General features: G+C 44.8%; 1 protein-coding gene across 2 annotated transcripts in view; it reads right to left on the reverse strand.

The window, feature by feature from the left end:
* Positions 1-24,357, reverse strand: part of DENND2A (DENN domain containing 2A) — an 87,275-nt gene extending 62,918 nt beyond the window's left edge. Inside the window, exon 1 of one of the 2 annotated variants that reach the window (XM_050918103.1) lies at positions 23,990-24,357. The gene's annotated coding sequence lies outside the window, so the exon portion shown is untranslated. Of the gene's footprint in view, positions 1-22,704; positions 22,799-23,989 lie in introns of those variants that run through there. The other variant, XM_050918113.1, reaches the window with a different exon arrangement.
* Positions 24,358-24,908: the final 551 nt, after the last annotated feature.

The raw sequence follows: 24,908 nt of genomic DNA on the forward strand, positions 1-24,908 counted from the left end.
CACACAGGTGACTCCCAAAATATCAGAGCTCCAAATCACAACATTACTATATATGGCAAAGCTACTTTGGACTCAGTTCAGCAAAGCCCTTAAGAATATCCTTAGCTTTAGTCGCATACTTAAAGACAATTGACTTCATTGGATCTTAAGTGTTTATGTGCATTGCCTTAGGTAAATTGCAGATTACTAAAATGTATTTCTCTCTTCCTCAAAGGCCTGGAGAGCTGACCTCATGTTACTGAGGGAGCCTGACCTTTCAGCTGGAAATAAGAGATATAAGACCAATAAAATGGTTTCACATTTCCATAAATGGTTTTCTTTCAGTCTAGTAGGTGCCAGGATTAGGGGCTGATAGCATGGGATGGGACAGAGGTTTTATTGCCATGGTGCTTGTTTTTCAGAAGTGTTGAGCACTTGCAGCTCCCATTGACTGCAGCTGGAGCTAGGAATGCTCAATCACGTCTTTGAAAATCAGGACAATGAAGTTTTGGGGTGGTCTGCATAATTTATGAGGGGTGCGGCCACAAGAGAAAGTCAGGTCATCCTGGATGAGGGAGAGGGCCTAGTTTTTCAATAAGCGTTGGTAAACTCACCTTGTAAGATGGTGGTCAAGCCATGAACCACATTTGAATCTGTTTTGGACATGGGTTAGGTAACACCATATTATTCCAGGCAACATGTAAGTCCTAAAAACAAAAGAAGTGCTGGAATGTGCTTCTGGATCCATCACTTATAAGTGACAGCAGCACAGCATTCCGGAGCACTGTGGAATGACTTGAGCTTGATTCCAGTACAGATGGGACCTTGAATGACTCCTTGTGGCCAGGTCAAGTTTGTTGACGAATCACCCCACAAAGAACTCCCTGGCTAGAAGGACAGATAGTCCTCAATAAAGAAGGGAATTAAAGAAACAAAAAAATGGAGGATGCCAACTCCAAAGCGATAAAAATAAATTATCATCAGGGAATAAGTGATGGAAAAGTGAAGTCAATCCTAACCTCATCTAACTTCTCCTGCTGCTGTCTTTACCCTGCAGTACACTGAGCATTGAATCGTTCCCCTTCCTAGCAAGATTTACTAAACACCCTTGTGAGGAGCTCATCACCCTTGGATCTGGGCACCATCTGTAATCCATTAATGAGACTATGTTACAGGTACCCCTCTGTGTCAATTCACAGAGGATTGAAGGCTGGAGCTATGACAGCCACCAACTACAGAAGCCCTAACAGCCCATTAGTTTAGCTCCAGAGATTTCTGGTTCAGTCTCCAAAGTGTCAGCTTTCACACATCCACAGAGCAGAATTAGGAAAGATGCTGTTTTTCAGAGCAGAGAACAGTATGTGCTGCACCCCCTAATTCAACTTTCTTAAAAGGAGATCAGTGCCAGGAGATAACCAGCCAGGATATCAGCCACCAGAGGGTCACCCATCATCCTTGTTTGGAAGAAGCCCAAACAGATTGCTCTGCAGAAAGGACTTGAATTTATTTATTTTTACAGGGGGAAAGCTGCTGTGTTTGTAGGTTTGTCAAGACAATAGAAAAAGGATATTGAACTGGAGCTGCCAGGAAACAGTTGACCGTCTGCCTTCATGAAGAGAAATTTTCCCCTTTCTTTTGTAATAGAAGGAATGTAGCTCAGAGAACCTTCATCCGCCCTACACGAGGGAGGAAATATGAGAGCCTGTGCACTGGAAGGGTAAAGGAAGTGTGGGGGAGGGAGCAAGCTGAGATGATGTGGTTAAGTGGGTCATTGCACTGATGGCCAATAAAAGAAAGAAAGAAAGAAAAGAGTCTAAGCCGAACACTTGGGAAAAAGTCTTTCCTCTGCTGCGTCCCCCTTTCAATTCTCTCTCTCTCTCTCTCTCACACACACACACACACAGAGCAGTAACTCCAAAGGAAGTATACATTCCTATTGGGGGATTTCAGCAGAGACCTTGAAATACAGAGCTAGTGTCAGGAAGGCGGTGGCCTGTGGAAATACAAATTCTACCACTTGCAGCTACAATTGCTACCACTGCTAAAAACAAAACAATCAGAGATTCTGGGATCTGATCTGACACCCAACTGTTCAGATGCCTCGAAATTCCTGTCAGGAGAGCCCTTCACTAATCTGATTTTTGGCAATGTGAACAAAAAACAGTTTAGTCAAAGTGCCTTTAATCTCTTTTCTCCGCCTGCAGTGAAGCGTGCGCTTGCATGTGTAGGAGGTGTAGCATTTGTGTTGCCTGTGTTTGTGTTTACATTTTTCACTGACTTTTTTATAGCTTGAGAACCACACAGCAATTTATAGGACCACATTAATGAAAGAGCTGATCTTCTAATGGTGTTTAGTCAGTGGATGGTGGAAATACAGCAAGAGGACCATGTGTCATGTTCTTTTGCCCTGCTAAAAGACCTTTGGAGGCAAAAATAAGATAAAATAAAATAAAGTAAAACTCAAGGGTAAACTTTTCAGAAGCAACTAAATGACTTATTAGCTTAAGTCTCATTTTCAAAAGTGATTTAGAGCCAAATTTTTAAAGCGCCTCGTGGGGTTTTCAAAAGTGCTTAGGTCCCATTGATTTCCCAGTGATTTCAATGAGCTGTAGACACCTTGGCACATTTGAACATTCCACTAAGCACCTATTTACATCTTTAGGTGCCTAAATACCTTTAAAAATCTGATTCTTAGAATCCTAAGTCTTGTTGACAGTCAATGTGACTTAGGCTTCTAAGTGCCTAAGTCACCTTTGAAAATAGGACTTAGGTTAAGTGCTTTTGAAATTTTACCCTAAGTAAAACAAACATCAAATTAGTCAGGCTGATTCGGATTCCTTTGATATCTGAATGCACATTACAATGTGTGCCTCTGTACAGTCACATGCGCTATCACAAGTTCATCATGGTTTGGAGAGCTACAGAATCAAACACACATCCTCCCCTTCTTGAAAGACTTTTATGAGGAGAGACCTGTGTGTGTGTGTGTGTGTGTGTGTGTGTGTGTGTGTGTGTGTGTGTGTGTGTGTGTGTGTGTGTGTGTGTGTGTGTTTAAATGGAAAAAGTGTCTATGTTCAAGAGAGTTTGTTTATCTTTGTTTTCTAAATTTCCTCACATTAACTGGAAAGCAAGCAGCCGAAAGGCGGCCAAGATGAGAGCAAACTGAAGAAAAGAGACAAAATAATAGTATTCTTGACATGTATACTCCAGCTGACTCCAAATTGCTTGTCAAATCTCACAAATGCGGTACAAACTGTAATGGAGCCATTGGTCATGACTCCATAGTTAAGGCTGCATTGCAAAATAGTGTTAAAGTGGAGACTTATTCCATTGATTTATTAGCAAAGAAAAATATTTCCTTTCCAAACTCACATCATTTAGTAAGAGGATCCAGATTTAATTTCTGTGAAGGTTTTTAGTGATTCCGTGAAATAGATTAAAAGCCAGAAACATTTTAAATGACTCATTTGGAAATTTTTGCTTTTTTATTGGAATGTTTCTTTGTGAGTCCCTCATTGCTGAAAACTTAGAAACTTGAGACTTACCAAGTATGTAGATATTGATCACTTCTCCAGTCACGGAGATGTGCTGAATTTCAGATGTACACAGTAAAATATTAACCTACATTTTTGCCTTTACTTTTATTTATGCCAAACCATTTGACAAACACATTTTGCCCACAATTTATAGATTAATAGATTTTAAGGTCAGAAGGGATCATTATGACCATCTTCTAGTCTGACCCCTTGCATAACACAAGGCAGAGAATTTCAACCAGTAATTCCTGCATCAAGCCCACATCTTGTGGACAAGCTACAGTATATTTTTTATAAAGACATCCAATCTTGTATTCCAGTGTCCTACACCGTATGCTCTGAATCAGGCCCAAAGATATTTTATTGTGTATGGGGAAAGCATTTGCTCCAGTGAAGCTAACATAGAATGCATTTCACCAGCAATGTAGCCAGGATTTACAGGGTCCAGGACAAAGTGTCAAAGCAGGACACTTCTGGAGTCAAGTCCCTTGTAGGAGCTCCAAAGCTCTCAGACCCATTAATTGCTCCTGGGATCATCCTCTGAAGCACCATTGCCTCACTTGTCCCTTAATTTCAATGGAGCTTGCATTGCACCCTTAGTTTTTACTCTTTTTCAGTCAGGCATTCACATTCAAGCAGTTGTTTCCTCATGCGGACGGGAATTCCCAGAGAAACGAGCATGCGGTGACAGAGTGCTGGGAAACAGCAGGTGATCCAGCACTCTGATCACTATGATTTCAATCAGTGGCCCCAAATGCCTGAATATGGGAACTCTGCTAAATTGGTAGATTGAAGATAGCTTTTAACTCTCCCCAGCCTAATTACCTCAGTGACTCAGAAGATGCAAAGTCGGCACAGGAAGGAAGTGCCAAGTGGGGACAGAGAAAGTGGAAGAGCTGTAGGCTGGTAGAGCCAAGGACACAGGATGTCTCCTCTGCAGGGCTCAGGAGCCGTAGAGCCCCAGGATACTGTTTTAGCTGATGCCACAATCTGTAAAGGTGGTGGGAATGAACTCTGTAAATCAATCACTGGGTCTTTTGCCTGAAGAAGGTCTCCAAACAGTTTGCTTGTCTGGAAAGAGGCAGAGGCGGAGCACACCCTTGCCACACACACTGCACTCAGTTGAATTCAATAATGCTTTGTTGACGTGATAAGTACCACAAGTGTTACCAACATGTTAACCAGACAGCCCATGCAGGTCTCTCTGAGAGATAAACACAATCTGCCAAGGATGGGAGACAGATAACCTTTGCAATCCTTCCCCCCTCCAGTGTGTGTCAGGTTCCTCTCTATGACCAATCCACAGAGGATGGGAGCCTGTCATAACTTCCAGGTGCACTGCTTTAGCTCAACTGTAGCAGTCATGCTCTGAGGTCCTCAGTCCAGGCCCAGGTCTGTCGGCCTAGACAATGGTTTCCACAAGAGCACACACTCTCAGCTGCATCCAGTTACATTCACAAGATTATGTAATAGTCCATCTAATCTGGAGATCCATTTCTCAACATTACGATGCACTTCAACAGGAAGGAACTACGGTTAAAGTCTGTTTCGGCCCTGTGTTGTTTAAGTTATCTGTGACTGCAAATAAAGATGATTTTGAGGATATTGTCTATATAGGAAATATTAGTAGACCAGACCTAAGAGGAAATTCCCCCATCATCTTCTTTGCACTAGAGGAGGCCCCAAAAGTGCATTTGTAATGTTACACTTGATCTACTTCTTGGCTGGTAAGAAGTATGTTTAGCATTTAAATATGCATTCCTCCTGCCAGCTCCTCCATAAGTAATAAACATTCACATGTGACAGTATTAATGAAAATCTGCCCTCAGCTTCCTTTAATATTTACATTAACATTAACATTAATTGCATTAACATTTACAATCCCAAACAAAAAGGAGGGGAGAATTCAGGGCTGCCCAGAGGATTCAGGGAGCCTGGGGTTTTCGGAGGCGGTGGGCCCCCACTTCAGCGGTAATTCGGCGGCGGGGGGTCCTTCCGCTCCGGGACCCGCAGCTGAAGTGCTCTGAAAACCCGCAGCGGGGGCCTCCCACTGCCAAAATTACCGCTGAAGACCCAACACTTCGGCGATGGGTCCCGCTTCGGTGGTAATTCGTCAGCGGGGGGTCCTTCTGCCCTGGGGTGGAAGGACCCCCCGCCGCCAAAGAGCCGGAGCAGAAGAAGCTCCGGGGGCCCGGGCCCCGTGAGTTTTCCAGGGCCTGTGGCAAATTGCCCCACTTGCCCCCACTCTGGGCGGCCCTGGGAGAATTTCCACCATAACAAATTGTGCTAACATGGAGCTAAGTCAATTCTTAATTAAAAGGAATGTTAAAAACAGAGAAAATTTTCAGGCAAACCGGCTTCGCAAACTTGAGAAATCACTTCTTTCACACAACATTTCATCCAAGAGCTATGTACTTGAATAGAAGTATGAAAAAGAATTCAGCCTTAACTCTGACAATACATTCATTGCTGTTTCTCATAATATTGTACTTCACGGTAGGATTAAGAAGTTTCCATGTCAAATGTATTGTTAAAATACTTATAAAATGGTGTTTACAGAGTACTTTGTGTGGGAATATAAATCAGCATATCAATGGAAATATAATGTTTGAAATAGAATCACAGGTTATCATCAGTTCATTTCACATGAGTCATGAAATATCTTTCAAATGGCAAACCATCTTGAGACCAGATCCTCAACTTGTTTAGACAGTTGCAACTCAACTGCAGTCAAACGGAGCTATGTCATTTTACATCAGCTGAAGAACTGACCCTGGTCTCTATTGGCCATGTCCATATTCAAGCCAATGTTCTCCACCTCTAGTAGATCACCAATTTTTGTTGGCTCTTTAGGGCAGTTGTTTAAGAAAAGTTGCACAGTACAATACTCTGTTTTATTCCGGATTAAATTAATTCATTATAAATCATACTAAAATCATCTTCCATAGAAATGATTGTCCACAAGTGGGGAAAGAAAGATGGAAAATATAATGCTAAATTAATTCTATAAGTCCTTACATGAAAGAAGAATAGGGTTGGTGTACATCTGTGTGCCAGCCATTTGTGGAGACTATTTTCTACAAGTCTTTTATTAAGGGAAAAAGAAAGTCTAACATAGTTCAAGATCACGCTTGATTTCTTAAAGAGCAGAGAGCCTGAAATAAAATGAGAGTTTGAGTGGAAGCCTAATCTCGCTGAATTAGCAGAGAGATTGGAACCAGCGTGCCTGAATAGCTCCAGTTCTATGGACATGAGGTCTGGGATTCTTATTTCCTCAGTGAGTGCTGTCTGCACTGAAAAAACATGGTGCTCATGAGGAACGAGTTCTTTGTCTCTGAGAAAGTCCCCAGAAAAGAAATCTCTCCCCACTGTTGTATGTAACTCTTATACAAGCTGGGTATTAGGCACCCCCGAATTTACTAGTGTAAAAAACCAAACAGCTTCTGAAATGCTGGCACCTTTTTTGGTTAAATTTGTGGCTATTAAAGCCGATCCCATTTTCTCTTAAGAAGCTCCCAGCTGCCTGGCATCTTTGGGCAGCTAGGGAATGTAACAAGAATAGCCACGGGCCCCTCACTAGATTTTCTTTCTACCTCAAATGTTCCACTGTGTAGCCCAACAGTGATAGCAACGATAGGAGTTAACCACCAGTATTTTTAGTACTGTATTGTCTAGGATTGCTCAGAGCTAGATGTTTGGATCACTCAACGCCAGTAACCAATTAGAACCATGTCTACACTAGAGCCACTGTTGCTGCCACTGATAGAAATGCACCAGTGGGAAATCTTAGGGAAAATATTCTAATGCAGATACAGTCACTGAATCTTGGTTTCCCAGTGGTGGGACTCTATGCATCTACTCTGTGTTTGGTAGGACTGGAATGTTGCAGCCATCTTGATGGAGGGATTCTTATTGGTCAAGCTTGTGAAGGCCTTGTGCTGAATTTGAAGGCATTTCTCATTTGTCAGTCATTATGTCTGTCTGTAACACAATAACATATGAATACAGCATCCAACCAATCTCAACATTTCAGGGAATATTCTTGGCATCAGTGACCAGAACCCTATTGATTTGGGGTAAACTTGGAAAACAAACGGGAAAAAAGAGGGAACACATGAAGCCCTGACTATCTGCTGATCCTAGCAACATGGAGCCCTGGTGTGTGCAGTAAGCTTGGTCAATGCGCTACTAAGTGCATGACCCCTCAGTGTAATTTAGAACAAAATCCATCATCCCAAGGCCGCTTCTCAGTACCTTTGAGAATTCAACTATGGGTTACTGTACGCACAGCCAAAAGTGGCAAGGCAGACAAAAGCAGATTCTCAATTAGGGCCTGATCCAAAGCCTGTTGAAATCAATGGAAAGGCTTGCACTGAAGTCAGTAGGCTTTGGATCAGGCCTATGGTGTCTACTTTGGTCAGATTTTGAGCTCCGCAGTATAAAAGCAGAACATAACGTGTGTAAAAAGAAGCCCTTCCCAATTTGGTGGAGGCTTTTCATTTGCTAACATGCCACTCAGTGCTCTGAATAACCCAACACTTCACTCCTAGAAGAAATTATATTTCTAGATGCTTAACCCTTGAAATGTGATGCACTTTTGAATGAGTTACATGCCCCAGATCTTTTGATTTTTTGACTTTTTCAAAGTAAATCTTCAACAATCGAAAAATTGACTGGAATTTTTTTCTCCCTTTCTCAAGGTATGTGCTGGAGCATGTGTAGTATCTTATAAAGTATTGTTTGGTTGATACTGGGTATTAAGATACGTGTTTATGATTTCTAATGTTGCTCTGTGAAATTTGCAGTGTTGCTCCACAAAAATTGGCACTTTTTGCCATGAAAATAAAACCTCCAGCATTATGGCCCACCAAGCCTCCTGCATTGTGCATTCTTCTCACTCTGCTGTTCTGTGCGACTTTATGGCAATGGAATCTCAACAACTTCACATCTGTGCAGTGGGAAACCTTTCAGCAAAAGATGCAGAGGGGCATGTTATCCACCCCTTCGCCAAAGCAAGCTCAGCGTTTTTTTCTCTCAATAGGACACTCTGATGGGTTAATTTAATCATTCACATGTGCAGGTCATGCACAGTGCTAGCAAAATACCAGCACTATTAGCACATCTCGCCTGAACTGCTTGTGGTAACGTGGCTCGGGCTCGTCAGCACGACCTTGGCAAAGAATCTCACAGGATATTAAGAGGAGGGCAACATTCCTGCATGTCTCTAGTGTGGAAATGCACACATGTGGGGATTCAGCAAAGGACCTGAGCACATGCTTAAGCACATCCTTATTCAGGAATGAACTTAAGCAGGTGCTTAACTTTAAGCACCTGCTTAATTCCCATTGGCTTCAATAGGACTTAAGCCTGTGTTTAAAGTTCAGTACCTGATTATGTGCTTTCCTGAATTAGTGGCCTAAATGCTTTGCTAAATAGGAATGGACTTAAGTACATACTTAGAGTTAAACATGAACTGAAGTGTTTTGCTGAATCAGTGCCATAGATCTGAATACTCTACTCCCCAAGGCACTTCACTGGCGTTATTCCCAGACAAAATTAAGAAAAGCCCCAAGCCCGCACACTTTAGTTATGCTTGCAAATATCTATTAATTTAACACAAAGTGATTAGAACACTGCTGGTATTTTAAAAGAGTCAAACATTTAACAGGCAGGAAAGCAGAATACTGCACTCAAATCTAAATGCCAGAGTCTGGAAATCCTCAATTAAGGATCCAACACCAGTGTTGTCTTGAACTCCTCAGCATTGCAGGCTAGCACTAGAGCTGGGCAGAGAATGGGAATTCTACTTTGTAAAGGATTTTGAGATTTTAAAATTTAGCTTCATTCCAAATCAGAGCAAAACCCAAACTATCGAAATTCGCTGTGAAGGAAAATTTAAAAAATAACATTTTCAGATAATTCAAAATGTTTTGTTTTGATGTTTTGATTTGATTTTGACTTTTTCATGGGAGGTATTATATTAGTTATTTAAAAGAAAAAAAGCTGGAATAAGATGTTTTGACATTGTCTGCACTCCACCCCCTTTGCCCTTTTCTTTCCTCTACATTAAATTCCAGCAACATTGACCTGATCTTCCAAAGCCCTTTGATTTTGACAGACCCATACATTCCAATGAAATATAGCTCCACTGAAGTTCCTCCAACCAACTCTAGCTAGACCACCATCTGAGTCCCAGTTCAGCAAAGTACTTAAGCATGTGCTTAATTTTAAACACCTGAGTAGTCCCATTGCCTCCATCTCAAACTTAAAGTTAAGCCCCATGCTTAAGCGCTTTGCTGAATCAGTGCCTAGTTATGACATGAAAGGATTTGATTCTTCCCTATACACGTGAATTCTAACACAATCTTTTGCTTACATTTTTACAACTAGAACACACAATCCTGACATTTGGGGAGGATGAAGTGAGATGTGTCTTGCCTATAGTCACCCATGAGTGAACATTTTGGTCCTGGCTTAAATTTGATCTCTGAATTTTTATTTAAATATTGACACAGCATTTTAGTTGCTTGACTTTCAAATGTTCACTTTTAACCTTAAACTCCTCATTTCAGATTTTTAAATAATAAAACCTACAACCATCTGATAATGGTCTTTAAAATAATATTTACATTTAATGAGAAAGAAAGAAAGAAAGAAAGAAAGACCCTATGAAGTGTTATTTCTACATCTGCCTTAAACACTATTTTCTTGAAAAGCTCTTTTAGATAAATCATATACAAACTATTCACTAATTTGGGTAAAAAAAAGCAGTTAAAGAAGCCAAAACAAGACAAAGAACATTACAAATAAAAATTCCATTGATTAATTTATAAGGAGATGAGGATTTACATTAATAAACCACAATCCAGCGGGCAGGTTAAGCATGTGCTGAATTCCACACATCAGTGGGGTTACTTGCATATGTAACATGCATGAGTAACACATGCTATTTGTCTTCATTTTCAAGGCCCTTCATGACCTATCCCCACCCCACCTGTCATCTCTTATGCAGTATCAAAAAGTCAACTCCCACCCCAGATCGGCCCACAATGCCAGCTTCCACCATCCATTTGTTACATTTTCCATCAAGCATGTTTGTGCTTTCTCCGGTGCTGCCCCTCATGCTTGGGAGAAGTTCCCCATAAACAGCCACAAAACCAATCGATCCTCCTTAAAATTCTCCTGCTCCATGAGCCTACAAAAAACTGAACGATGGTTAGGCTGCTGGAGTGCTGAGATCACTGCCTGCTGTGCTGACCAATACTGTGTCATCCTTTCCTTGTAGTGCTCCACTGACCTGTCTGTATGCATCTGTTGTCTCATACTTGGACTGTAAGCTCTTTGGGGTAGAGACATTCTTTTTTCTGTGTTTATCCAGTGCCCAGCACCATGGGGGCCTGTTCCCTGGGCAAGACTCCTAGGCACTACAACAGTACAAATAATAAAAATAATGAACCTTGCAGAATTGAGGCCACAATGCCCAGTCCAGGTCCTCTCTGAAGCCAATAAAAAGCCTTCCATTAATTTCAGTGGGAACTGCATCAGGTCCATGCAGAGCACTGAATGGAAATTCCTGTGTGGAGCCCTGACCCTGGTCAGGCAAAGATGGCTCGCCTGGGCTGGGAAACTGATGGAAGCTTCATCGCAAACTCCGTTGCAGAGTTTGGAAGCTCTACCATGCAGACGCTGAAATGGCAGCCCCATTCTTTCAGAACACTGTACTCTTCCGGTCCTGCAGACAGTACACTCCTGAGTGGAGGTGTCAAATCTCAGGCTGATAACTGAAAGCTAAACAAAACACAACCTGCACCCTGGAGCGATGGTCTCTATGCCACATCCACACAGGAGTGCAGAAATATCGCCACCAGGCTCAGAGAAACTGTCCTGCAGTGTTGTGGAAGTGCAGGGAGCAGGAACAATTTAGCTAAATGCCCAAGGGCAAAATCCTAGTCTTATGAAAGGCTTGTCTACACTGGGAAAAAACACTGGATTATAACAGGTGTTAACTAACACAATATTAAGTATTAAGAGCAGGCAAGAACCACAACCAGAGGACACAGTTTTAACTATGACAGTCCTTAAATGTGTAGAATCACATTTAACATCACATTAGAATGGCCTGTGTTACAAGGAGAAAGATAAACCTAGTGGCATCTTCTGCCCTACAAATTCATTTAGTCATTATAGTCAAACCTTAGATCTCACCGCAAATCTCAAATCCATGCAGAGCAGACCAGGATGTTGCTTTTTAAGCTGTCACACCAAACCCCTGAACAATACTGATTTCACCTCCTTGTAATGATGAAGCACTCGGTCACCTGGCAGGCTCTGCGCTTGTGACCCCACGAAGTCTAGGTACAGTGCTAATGTCTCTGCTTTGCACTGAGACATTCCTTCTGCACTCAAACCCACTATGGCCAATTCACAAGAGAGTTGTGGTGCTGTGGTAGTAGCTGCAGGTGGGACTAGTCCCTCCATCACAATGCATCAGCTCCACTGCAGGAACTATAACAAAGACAACTGCAGTGAAGCAGGCCCCATGAAGTGTACATTGTGATTGTGGGGAGGGAAACACCAGCCTTCTCTCATGAAGAGAAGCCATGATGATGAGCCGGGCACTAGATCATCAAAACAAGGGGCAAACTTTTCAAACCTGGGTGCCTAACGATAGGCTCTGAAATCTATATTAATGGTCCTATATGAGTGTGGCCTGACTCTCAAACGTGCTGAACACCCAAAGTTCCCATTGACTTCCTGGGGATTCATGGGTGCTCGCTCAGCACTTCTGAAAACCAGGCCACTTTTATGTTGGTGTCATTGTTTGGTTCCATGTTCCTAATTTTTGGCTCCCAGGTTTGAAAACTTGGTCTAACAGTTCTATTTCACCCTAATGAGTGGTGTTTCTTTTAGGGAACTGGGCTGCATAGCTATCAGCGCCACTCCTGCTGCAGCCCCAGCCAGAGAGCTGCCAATGCAGCATCAGCTGAGGGACCCAGCTGGCATCACTGAAGTTGCTGGAGGAGCCTGGCAGGGAAAGTGGGGCACCCCATCAGGCAGGAGGGGGACAGATTGCACTGTCAGATAGTGAGTCATGGTCGGGTTGCTGGTTGAGAACCTGAAGAGCAGGAGATGGCACAGCAGGATGGTTGTGACGGGAGGCCATGGCTGGGGAGTGTATTTCTGACTGGTGGAGAGAGGAATCCTCTCCCTATCTCTCCTAAGTCAGATTTTTAACTCTCTGTTTTTTACTGGCTGTATCTACTCTGGTAAACAATAGATCGTTAATTCACCCCCAGTTGCAGCTCCACCAGTGTTAGCGACCGTGAAGTTATAGTGGAGACCATGGTAAAAATGTCTGAGGGTATGTCTACACTACGGGATTATTCCAATTTTACATAAACCGGTTTTGTAAAACAGATTGTATAAAGTCGAGTGCACGCGGCCACATTAAGCACATTAATTTGGTGGTGTGGGTCCATGTACCGAGGCTAGCGTCGATTTCTGGAGCATTGCACTGTGGGTAGCTATCCCATAGTTCCTGCAGTCTCCCCCACCCACTGGAATTCTGGGTTGAGATCCCAATGCATGAATTGGCAAAAACAGTGTCGCGGGTGATTCTGGGTAAATGTAATCACTCATTCCTTCCTCCGTGAAAGCAACAGCAGACAATCATTTCGCGCCCTTTTTCCCCTGGATTGCCATGGCAGACGCCATAGCATGGCAACCATGGAGCCTGTTTTGCCTTTTGTCACTGTCACCGTATGTGTACTGAATGCTGCTGACAGAGGCAGTACTGCAGTGCTAACACAGCAGCATTCATTTGCCTTTGCAAGGTAGCAGAGATAGTTACCATCCCTATTGCACTGTCTGCCATTGTAAATTGGCGATGATGGTTATCAATCATTTTGTACCGTTTGCAATTGGAAACTGGCGATGACGGTTATCAATCATTTTGTACCATCTGCTGCTGTCATGGGTGCTCCTGGCTGGCCTCGCTGAGGTTGGCTGGGGGTGCATGGACAAAAATGGGAATGACTCCGCAGGTCATTCCCTTCTTTATGTTTTATCTAAAAATAGAGTCAGTCCTGCCTAGAATATGGGGCAAGTCTACTAGAGAGCCAGAGAGCGCAGCCGCTCCAGGTCAGAGCCCCAGAGATCCTGCAGAAATGATGAGCTGCATGCTATTCTAGAGGGTGCCCCTGCAACAACCCCACTCGTTGCTTCCCTTCTCCCCCAACCCGCCTGGGCTACCGTGGCAGTGTCCCCCCATTTGTGTGATGAAGTAATAAAGAATGCAGGAATAAGAAACACTGACTTTTTAGCGAGATAAAATGAGAGGGAGGCAGCCCCCCGCTGCTATGATAGTCCAGGGAGTACAGAATCTTTTCTTTAGACTTGAAAGGGGGAGGGGGGGCTGATGGAGCTCAGGCTCCAGCTGCTACAATGAGGACGGTTAACAAGCATTTTGTACTGTCTGCCAGGAATGACAGAGAGTCATTCCCATTTTTACCCAGGCGCCTCTGTCCGACCTCACCGAGGCCAGCCAGGAGCACTCATGGGATGATGACGGTTTTCCACCATTTTGTACCATCTGCCATCAGGAAAGAAAGGGGACGGGATGCTGCTGGTCAGCGCCGCAGCACCGCGTCTACCAGCAGCATGCAGTAGACATACGGTGACATTGAAAAAAATGGCAAGAAACTATTTTTTTCCCTTTTCTTTCACGGGAGGGGAGGTGGGATAAATTGACGAGATATACCCTGAACCACCCCGGACAATGTTTTTGACCCTACAGGCATTGGGAGCTCAGCCAAGAATGCAAATACTTTTCGGAGACTGCAGGGACTATGGGATAGCTGGAGTCCTCAGTCCCCCCTCCCTCCATAAGCGTCCATTTGAATCTTTGGCTTTCTGTTATCAGTACTGTGCTGAGTCCCTGCTGTGGCCTCTGTCTATCATAGCCTGGAGATTTTTTCAAATGCTTTGTCATTTCATCTTCTGTAATGGAGCTGTGATAGAACAGATTTGTCTCCCCATACAGCAATCAGATGCAGTATCTCCCGTACAGTCCATGCTGGAGCTCTTTTTGGATTCTGGGACTGCATGGCCACCTGTGCTGATCAGAGCTCCAAGCTGGGCAAACAGGAAATGAAATTCAAAAGTTTGCAGGGCTTTTCCTGTCCACCTAGCCAGTGCATTCAAGTTCAGATTGCTTTCCAGAGTGGTCACAATGGTGCACTGTGGGATACCGCCCGAAGGCCAATACCATCGATTTGCGGCCACACTAACCCTAATCCGATATGGCAATACTGATTTCAGCGCTACTCCTCTTGTCAGGAAAGAGTACAGAAATCAGTTTAAAGAGCCCTTTATATCGATATAAAGGGCCTCGTTGTGTGGACGGGTGCAGGGTTAAATCGGTTTAATGCTGCTAAATTCTGTTTAAACGTGTAGTGTAGACCAGGCCTGACACTTGTCTACACTACATCTTCCAGCACTGCTACCACCAGCAGTGCTACACCTATGCCAGTGTATGAGGCCCACTGTAGCCAGTGCAGACAAGGCCTCCAACAGCTTAATTTACAATCCCTGTTAGTCTCATTTTGGCTTTTACTTTGATTTTCCATCCCATATTTTTAAAGGGCCAGCATTCCACACTAAATTTACCTACTGCTGAAAGCGAGTTATTGTTGAAGGGGTATCTGAAGCCACTGACCTGAGAAAAGGCCCATTAAGGAACTCTGGGGCAGCTGTTATCATCTGATCTGTGCTTGGGTTTGAGGTTTTATTTTCACTTCCTCTGGTTCCTCTGCTTGTGGGCCTCTCTTTCCCTGCCCCCCCCCCTCTCCCTGCTCATGAGGAGAGAGTTTCCATCATGGCTGGCGTAGGGCCAGCATGTGTATGCGTAAAGGCAGCAGTCAAGAAAAGCCATCTTCTGTTCTCTTTCGTCACATAAACATTGCTGCTTCCCAGCGTATGAGAACAGAATGGAACAAGGCCTTCCACAGCTGTTAGGAGAGCCTGAGAATGAGTTAGAGTGAGACCCGGCGCTAACCCCCTCAGTCTCCATTGAGCACAGCAGCTTGCCCACTGAATTACTGCTCCCTCTCCAACTGCTCCAATGTGCATGCCCCCTAGGGTGACCACCAGTGACGAGCTGCCAAAATATTAACAACCGGTTCCCTCCTCCTCACCCCATGAGGTGCCTCCCCCGGGACTCCTGCCCCATCCAACCCCCCACATTCCTTGACAGCCCCCCCCGGATGCCTGTCCCATCCACCTCCCTTCCCTGTCCCCTGACTACCCCCTGCCACCCCATCCAACCCCTGCCCCTACCTGACTGCCCCCCGGGACCCTTGCTCCCATTCAATCCCCCTGTTCCCTGCCCTCTGACCGTCCTGACACTAATCCACCCTCCCAACTCCCCTGCCCTCTATCTAACACCCCCTCCATGCTCCCTGCCCCCTTACTGCGCTGCTTGGAAATGGGGGCCGGGCCAGGGCCAGGCTGGGCTGCTCGGCCAGGGTTGGGACCGGAGCCAGGGTGCTCGTCCTGGGCCGGAGTCGGGGCACTTAACTGGCCAGGGCCGGGCCGGAGCCGCGCTGCCCGGCTGGCCGTGGTCGGGACTGGGCTAGAGCCGCACAACCCCTGGGATGGGGTTGGGGGCCAGGCCAGAGCCATGCGGCATCTGGAGCCTTCCTCGCACCCAAGCCCCCCTGCCCCAGCTCACCTGTGGGAAGCCGCTGCTTCCTTCTCAGCTCTCCCAGGCTTCCCGCGCGAACAGCTGATTTGCAGGAAGCCGTGGAGGGGGAGGAGAAGCCTCGGGAGCGTTTATGGGAGGAGGCAGAGGCAGTGAGGTGAGCTGGGGCCGGGGGAAGGACAGAGAGCTGCTGGGGCTTTTGTTAAATTTAAAAGCCCTCTTCGAACCAGTTGTCCCTCACGGGACAACAGGTTCGAAAAGGGCTTCTAAATTTAACAGCTGGTTCCTGCGAACCGGTGGGAATCGGCTCCAGCTCACCACTGGTGACCACACAACAAGGGTGAAAAAATTGATGCAGAGGGTGAGGGGTAGTAGGCAGCTATATGAGACAAAGCCCCAAATACTGGGACTGTCCCTATAAAAATCGGGACATCTGGTCACCCTAACATCCACATGCCTTCACATCCTCCACCCCTTTGGGAGGTAATCACAGCATACACACATACCACTATGGCAAAGGTCATGTTTTAATGGACCTTCTCAGGAACTAAAGACATTAGGTAACACTTGGGCCTGATTCGCAGTGTGAAGGGGCCTTGGTGTAAGTGAGAATCAGGCCCTCACTGTTTAATCCTTTCTCTTAACAAGCTTAATCAGTCTAAAGTGAACTTCAGTGGTCATGCCACACTGCTGACTACTCTTTTAACTCCCAGGGTTGAAATTTGGCTGATTCTAGCCTGGCTTCCCTAACCTAGGGGTCGTGAGCTTTTTATTTATTTACTATTTAATTGAGGATTGCATTACAACTGCCTCTCTCTCAAATCCAAGGGATGCCATTTGTTTACATTTCCCCAGAGTCCAAGTCCATTTTGTTATAGAAAATTATTTACATAAGAAAGGATGAAACAGAGACTATCGAAAAATATTACCTACCATCCAGGAAGGAGTGACATGACATTTCAGGCTTCCTGCATGAATCATTTCTGGTGTCCCTAACTTTGGGTCTTGGTCACACACATTGTGTTCCACACTGGAACCATGGCAGGCCGAGAGACATGTATATAGCTAAGCTCACGTTGGAGAAAGCTTGGGGATATCCCAGAGCACCACTGTTCTGGACCATGCACCAGGGCTCTCACAGAGGAAAAAAAATCCTTGTCTGCAACAGTCAGGAAAAGCATGCTAGACCCATGCTATAAACACAGCTGTGGCCATCATGGTTTCAGTCACAGTGTTGGCAGGGCTGTGGATGGTTTGCCTTTGCATTAAATATCTGTCTAAATGACTTCATAGCATGGCTGTCTCCCTCTGAAGCACTCAGTGAGACACACTTCAAAGGAGGTTCTCAACCTGTTCCATACCGGACCCTCTCATATCTAGCTGAGATCTAACCAGAACCCCACTCCTGTTTAGCAATATGGGACGGGCAGGGAGGTTGCTACCCTGACATAATGCCATGACCCCTCAGTTGAGAAAACAGGCTTTTACAGGAACAGACCATCCCTCTAATGCCACTAGCCACACATACCTGGGTCAGAATTTCCAAACTTAGGTGCCTAAATCTAGATCTGGGCACCTAAAAAAAAAAAGACCTGATTTCCAGAGGTGATGATAACCCTCAGCTCCTGCTGAAGCCAATATTTAGATACTATGGCCACAGGCGCTATAGAAAAACCATGGATTGAACAGTGTGGTACACAAATAGTCAATCGCTAGCGACTAGGATGAAACTGAACTCATTTGCACTTCACTAGGCACAAGGAACAGCATGTAGGTGAACCCAGTTTGATCCCAGCTGTCACTTCCAGCTATTTACATATACAATTAGAATTATTTATATATGCAAAACAAACAAACAAGCAAACAAACAAAAAAATCCCACAAGCAAAACTCAATGCGTGCCGAATCAGTACTCACTGACCCATTTGCTCTCATTTTCTATGGGAAAAACACCTCACCCTGGATCTCACTACGACAAAGTAGTGCCCATCTTGTATCCCCCTAGTTCAGCAGCATCTAGTGAATATTGAGGATGGTTTATTTTTCAGTTCATTAGAGTTGTGTCACAGAGAGGAGGGAATGTCCATCTCCTGATGGTCATCACCTCCCAAGGGTTGACTTTCAGTCCTTAAGAAACTGACAAGCTGGTTAATGACAAATCTTATTTCAACTTTCACTCTTTAATGCAAATGCCCCCCTTCTGAGCCTCCTCAAGCCAGCAATTGAGATTCCGTCAAAAGCTGGAGCAACCACTACAACTTAAGCCCTTACGCTAAGAAATGTTGTCCTGAAGAGCTGATAGCCATGCCCTGACTAGCTGAGAGCACCTCTCCGCATTTGAAATAACCTGCTCCCACAACAGAATGAACTTGAAGAAACCTCCCAGCTAGATCGCCTCTCATCAGCCCTGGATTTCACAAAGGGTGGGATAAGGAGAGTTATCGCCTCCCATTTGGGCCTCCATCTGGCAGGGTGATGGTTTTTTGTTCCACAACCATTCAGGAAAGACAGAAAGTGCCAACTGCTAAAAAAGAAAAACAGAACCACACAAGCACATGGCAACATATCCACAGGGAGCCAAAGAGGGTGTGCCATCCTTCAGGTTATTTCAAAATACCCCATCATCGCATCACCCACATTTAATCAGCTGGCTTCCGGGCCCCCAAGTCAGATTGAAGTACTTCTTAGTTTGCAAGCTCTTTGGGACAGGCATTATGTCTGCCTCTATGTTTGTAGGATGCCTAGCACCCTACGTGGCTTCAGTTCTGATATACATAAATAAGTTAATTGCCATCAAAGCCTGATTTTCAGAGTTCCTCACTCTCAGCTCCTATTGACTTCAGCTTGAGTTGGAATTGCCCAGCACCTCCAAAAAATCAGTGCTTTAACTAATCTATGTATATTCTCTATTTTTAATATGAAAATTGTGGAATGACTAATGTGGCAGGCATGGTGGAAAGGTATGAAGGAAGCTAGCATTATCCTCTGAGTCTCCCAATGCATCTTATGTTGCCTTTTCATTTAGGCTGTAAGTTCTTCAGAGAAGGAACCATATTTTCCTTTACATATAGCACTGAGCATGCTGTCAACCCTAAGCAGAGGATGTAGTTGCCCCTCTCTTTTTAACAGAATAGTCAGCATCACACCATGCCCTGTATAGCCTGGGTATCCCAAAGCACTACACAGAGCAGTGAGCTAGATAGTTGTCATGTCAGCTGTCATTAGAATCTGGTTAACTGAGACAGAGAATGATGTTTGGGACACATAGTTTATCCTGACTTCACAAGCAGTACCATGGGATTTTCAACAGCTACCACAAAGAGGCAGAAAGGACCTTGTTTTAAGTTCTCAGTTTGAAGACGGCCATCTCTAGCAATGACCTGTTCTGCACTGCCTTGTCAGCACTGACTGACTGCTCAGCCAAGAACTGGTGTAAGACATCAAAAAGTGCTACCAGCTGAGCTATAAATCTGCAGCTTACTTTGGTGACTCTAGCGCTCTCTGTTCTCGGTTCTTATTCTTCACTTCCTCTAAGAGCTGCCTGTTGTCTTGGGAATCTTTTGATTTCATCTCATTTAAATACTTTTCAGCTATTGAAAGACTAAACAATGATGATTAGGACCTATTGACATACCAAGATTTTATATAATTTTTTAAATTCATTATTGCCAAGACCAGATGTGAAAACAGAAATGATATAATGATGATGACAAGATTACAATGAAAGGCTCTCAGTGTCAAGGGAAAATATTCCACTCCGACAGAGCGAACTGCTGGTTTGACTTGGTGTTACTCACTTTCTGGTGGGTCAGAAATGCAGCCCACAAGCTTTATTAGAAAACTCTGTGCCAGAAGCATGTAGATGACTGTACAGTAATGAACCACAATCCAGTCACAGAAATTATCCCAGGATTATACACAACTGGATGAGAAGGTAACCACATGTTCCCGGGACCTCTGCATTCCTGTTGGAGCCCTCAGGATCTCCCTTCCATCTCTCCCCTACTCTCAGAGCCACCTGTCACCCTGCAAAGTGTAACTAGGCTGGTGGGAGTCAGGCTGGGGCCTTCTGCTTGTGGGCAGGCTATTGGTGTCAGGGAATTGAACCACAGCTGCATAGCACCAAGGCTATGCCAGCTGAGGTCTTGCAGTCTAGATGCCACTGTCTCAAGAGCCTAGCAACACCCCTGCTTTAATGGTGAGAGCTGCTACAGAGCCACAAGTTACTAAGCTTTGCCCAGGGTGAAGTATTGTCTCTAGGCTCTGCAAACCTGACCAGCAATTAAATTGTGGTCTCGTGAAATGCCCTGCAAAGTACTAACCACCAGGGCCACCAAGCAAGGCCTATTTAGTGTTTATGATTAGGAGGCAAAAGAAGCCTGTAGTCTGTTCCTTTGAGCTACAAGTACTGGTGAGAAGATGCTGCTTCCAGCTATCAGATTCAGGTACTACGGTGACGAGCCTAGATTCTATCAAGGTTCTTGTATAGCACCCCTCTCTGCAGGGGCAGCTCCAGGCCCCAGCACCCCAAGAGCGTGCTTGGGGCGGCATGCCGCGGGGGGCGCTCTGCTAGTTGTCAGGAGGGCGGCGGCAGGCGGCCTTTGGTGGCATGCCTGCGGAGGGTCCTCTGGTCCCGCGGCTCTGGTGGACCTGCCGCAGGCGTGCCTGCAGGAGGTCCTCCAGAGCTGCGTGACCAGCGGACCCTCCACAGGCACGCCTGCGGGAGGTCAACTGGAGCCGCGGGACTGGTAATCGACAGAGTACCCTCCATGGCATGACGCCGTGCTTGGGGTGGTGAAATGTCTAGAGCCGCCCCTGCCTCTCTGTAGCATCTGGGCACCCCACAGCTTAGATTAACAGATAGAACAAGAAGCTCTGGGTCTGACGGGCTGTACCACCTCACAAAGTTTGTCCCTCATAGTGCATTTCACAACATAAGAACAGAGGATCAAAGATAGCTGTAAATTCTCTCTCACTCCCCTCCCAGCTGTTGTTCTGACTGAGCCCTATGGCTAATTAATTAATGTTCATTATTATAAGACACTATGACACAGAGGTGATTTGAGCCTCTCTTCTAAGATCACCATCAAGGGCAGAAACCAGATGCCATGTTTACTGAGCCACTTAATGTAGTTAGTGCTGATAGCTCTATCTATAGTAAATTAAATAAGGACATTTCAAGCAATCCAAGAAATGAAAAGCCAATCAAACTAAAAATTACGAGTGAGATCCTGACCCCATGAAGTATTTTTGCCATTAACTTCAATGGGGCCAGGATTCCATCTTAAGAATTAGCTCATTGAGCATTTTATTGTGGCCATTGTGTTATTTTTTAGTCAGATTAGTGCTAGACAAAGGCGCAGGATTGAAAGCACCAGAGAGTGAAGTCTCCTGTTTAGTAGCAAAAGACCACTGATAGCTGCCAAGCAAGCTCACCCACTTTGCCCCATCCTTTCCCCTCAGCCCTGAAATAGGGACAACCTCTAGGGGTGAGACATTAAACTAGTTATGTGCCCATCTCTATTCAATCTTCCATGGCTGTGCTGAATGCCAGTTCAGTAGTGGGTTTTGTGAGTAGATACTAGTCCACTGGGAACTGGACTGAGACTAGTAACTTATTTCACATAGGTCTCATTGAATGATAATGAAATAGCTACTCTTGAGAGTTACTGCTTATCTGGGCTACATTCAAACCAGTGACCTACATGTGACTGGTTTTGGATCTCAATATTCTTTTGAAATTTGCTTTTGTTAAGAAAAGGCTGGATTAAAAGTACCCTACAGAGCTAAGGAACTGGCATAAACTGGGACAGGACAACAGAGGGTGAATCATTTGAAATAGCCTGGTTCATTTCATTCCATCTGGACCATCTGGCACTGGCCTCTGACAGAAGTCAGGATACTGGGCTAGATGGACCACTGGTCTGATCCAATATGGCTGTTCTTACGAGGAAAGGTGCTTACCACCTTTGCTTTCTGTCTCGTAAATCAGAAGCAAATATTTAGACAAAAAAAATTGAGTGGACAAAAATTTCCTCTGAGTTTTTTGCATTTCCCTTCCGTGGGGTGATACACAAAACCAGTTTGCATGTTGCTGCTTTTACCTAATTTTTCAAGTCCCTCAGCTTTATCCCTTTAAATCATACCTTTATCTAAAATCTCCAGCCACGAGGAAGCAAAAGTCCTATTGTCTCTTTCCTGTATATCAGTAGAAATTAAAACAACTTTTCCTTGTACTAAGAACAAAAAAACCCCAACAATGTAGTTTCCTTGCAAAGAGTTTGCTTTGACTCCAGAATGGGTCTTAAAGCAGCAGAGTGAAAATCAGCCATTATTACAACACACAGCCCAGCAACTTTTTGTAATTTCTGTTCTATTTATTACTGCTTCCCCCCCTGTAATTTAGAGAGGAAATGTGCCTGTCAGTTTTTCCACTTGGGAACGTGCTGCTGGAAATGTAAAGCATTATAAAGGCAATGGAATACTTACAATTTCTCCATCCAAGGGAGATTAACTGTCGTCGAGCTGGGGAAATTGTTTTCATTATTATTATTATTTATTTCTCCAGTCTCAGGAATTCTAATGCTGGTCTGTTATGAAGGAGAGTGCGCTTTTGAAGTGTGATGGGAAAGACAGCAACATTATACAATCTTTTCATCCAATACCCTTCTCACTGCCCCGCCCCCAAGCTGTTTTGATATTTTGTTTTGCTTTCCACCTGGACTTTCAAAATGATTTAGGGAACAGTCTATTCCTCTTTGCTGCAACACCAAGGCTTTTAAAATTGATAACTGTGTTGAAATGTTTGGGAGACTTTCCCCTCTTTCATACACACAAACACCAAGTCGCTGTAACGGATGGATTTCCACTGAGTTGCTCCTGATTTACATAGGCGCAAGCGACAAGAGAATCAGGCTCACAGACTTTTGCTCCATTCCAAAATTAATCATCCTTCCTCATGGCCTCCACCCCATTCCTGCAGCGCAGTGTGTGGAATCAGTCAGTTCTCTAGATAGTTGCGCTTTCCAGCTAATTACTTCTTTGGGCTGGGGTGTGTGTGGAATGGAGAGAACTTTAACCATTTATGTTTCATGGCTGGGAAAAAATAAATAAACCAAGAGGCTAATGCAAGTACTTCTCCCAGCCAAATCAAAGGGTAGAGTTAGAGACGTGTATGTGTACGTGCACATATCATTAGCCTTATGTTACAATGACATTAAACAGCTCCAGCTCCACTAGACTGAGCCTCCATCTGGCTCCTTGAAACAACAAATGATCCCTAAAAAGGAAAGAAAACCCTCATGTGTAAGTCTGCGGCGCGATCTACATTCCTGGGAGCTCCGCACGGCAACTATAGGGGGAAAAGAGAGTGGTGAGATGTGGGGGGCTGCTTTATTCTCTGCATTACTGATCCCCCCCAAAACTACTTGTGAGCAAGACCCTGGGCTCTCACTGAAGATCCTTTTTGTTAGCATGGTTGCCTTTTCTCCCTTAAAAAAAAAAAAAGGGCACAGCAATCTGTTTTATCAATGAACAGTTGGACCAATTGGAGCTAATTACAATATTCCCTCCTCCCCACATCCTGATCAATGCAGCTGCTTTGACAAGTTTGTTCCAAAGCTCCAACGCCATTTGCAGAATGGATCCCCAAACTGCTCCCCCTCTATCTCACCATCCTCTACCCACACCAGGCCCTTCCTCCCCATCCCTTCACCCCTTCCCCACCCCAAAGCCTAATTTCAGAGGAGTTCTGACACTGGCATCCCAGTCCTACCTTTCTCAGTGGCAGTAGCTGGGCTGCAGCTCTTTTACCTTCAGGTCTCATTTTGGGGAACTCCAGTTCCAGCCTGGGAGCAGCAGCAACATCTGGATGCATGGCTCCCTGGCTCGCCCCCTCTTTTGTTAGGAGAATTCCTTACAATCCACTCTACAGGATTTTTCCTTTCGCTCGAAAGCCCCACGTTCCCGCTCCATACAGATCAGTTTCCATTCTCAATCATTCCCCAGTCACAAGCAGGAGAGCGGTTTCTTGCCCAGAGCTTTTTCCTGCCCCCGTTGGCTTTTGTGGAGCTTATTTCCCCTAGATTCTTCTGCTACTTTTTCCTCTTTCCTGATTTTGTGACTATCTCTTCAAGCTTGTGACGTTAATTCCACCCCTTCCCCCTCCTGTGTCTTTCTTCCCACCCTTCCCTAGCCTGACCCATCCTGACTCCTTTCCAGTGAGCTAATCTGCAGCTGGCTGAAGAACAGGCCCCATTACCATGGAAACCCATGTCCCTGAATACTTGACTGACTTGGGGAAACTACACTAAACAGGACCTTCTGCTGGACACTTTTCTTTTTTTGGGGGGAGTGGGAAGTGCATTAACTCCTTCAGTGCTGCTGACTTTCAAAATACTTTCTCACCTCTGTGAACTGGCCCCTAAAGTCCCAGCAGCTTTCAAGCTCAGCAAAATCTCCCTAGCAAACCCAACTCTCTCCTTTGCTGATCTAAAGGGTCATCCTTATAAAATCACTAACAGCTGGTACTTGATTAGTGCCTTTTCTCCAAGGCAATTTACAAACAGTAATTAACAAATAGCACTGCCCTGCCAGCCTCCTGGACATGGGACCTGGGGGAGTTCTGCCCAGCACGGTATGGCAAGATTGGGCCCCAAGATTTACACTAACATTTTAGGGCACCATTCTCCAAA

The sequence above is a fragment of the Gopherus flavomarginatus genome, chromosome 1 (genome assembly GCF_025201925.1).
Source record: "Gopherus flavomarginatus isolate rGopFla2 chromosome 1, rGopFla2.mat.asm, whole genome shotgun sequence".
NCBI lineage: Eukaryota > Metazoa > Chordata > Testudines > Testudinidae > Gopherus > Gopherus flavomarginatus.